The following is a 740-nucleotide window of genomic DNA, read 5'->3' on the forward strand; positions in this document are numbered from 1 at the left end:
TACATGATGAGGTCAGTACATGATGAGGTCAGTACACGGTGTAGTCAGTACACGGTGTAGTCAGTACATGATGAGGTCAGTACACGGTGTAGTCAGTACATGATGAGGTCAGTACACTGTGTAGTCAGTATACGGTGTAGTCAGTACACGGTGTAGTCAGTACATGATGAGGTCAGTACACGGTGGTATCAGTACATAATGAGGTCAATACATGGTGTAGTCAGTACATGATGAGGTCAGTACACGGTGTAGTCAGTACATGATGAGGTCAGTACACGGTGTAGTCAGTACACGATGAGGTCAGTACACGGTGTAGTCAGTACATGATGAGGTCAGTACACGGTGTAGTCAGTACATGATGAGGTCAGTACACGGTGTAGTCAGTACACGGTGTAGTCAGTACATGATGAGGTCAGTACACGGTGTAGTCAGTACATGATGAGGTCAGTACACGGTGTAGTCAGTACACGATGAGGTCAGTACACGGTGTAGTCAGTACATGGTGTAGTCAGTACATGATGAGGTCAGTACATGGTGTAGTCAGTACACGGTGTAGTCAGTACATGATGAGGTCAGTACACGGTGTAGTCAGTACACGATGAGGTCAGTACACGGTGTAGTCAGTACATGATGAGGTCAGTACACGGTGTAGTCAGTACATGATGAGGTCAGTACACGGTGTAGTCAGTACATGATGAGGTCAGTACACGGTGTAGTCAGTACATGATGAGGTCAGTACA

The 740-nt window shown here is 46.5% G+C and overlaps 1 long non-coding RNA gene across 1 annotated transcript in view; it reads left to right on the plus strand.

The window, feature by feature from the left end:
- The window catches only part of LOC106531704 (uncharacterized), a 2,643-nt gene extending 1,944 nt beyond the window's left edge, over positions 1 to 699 (plus strand). Inside the window, exon 3 of the long non-coding RNA XR_001311977.1 lies at positions 12 to 699. This is a non-coding gene — a long non-coding RNA (uncharacterized LOC106531704). The remainder of the gene's footprint in view (positions 1 to 11) is intronic.
- The last annotated feature ends 41 nt before the right edge of the window (positions 700 to 740 follow it).

The sequence above is a fragment of the Austrofundulus limnaeus genome, unplaced genomic scaffold (genome assembly GCF_001266775.1).
Source record: "Austrofundulus limnaeus strain Quisiro unplaced genomic scaffold, Austrofundulus_limnaeus-1.0 Scaffold666, whole genome shotgun sequence".
In the NCBI taxonomy this organism is placed as follows: domain Eukaryota; kingdom Metazoa; phylum Chordata; class Actinopteri; order Cyprinodontiformes; family Rivulidae; genus Austrofundulus; species Austrofundulus limnaeus.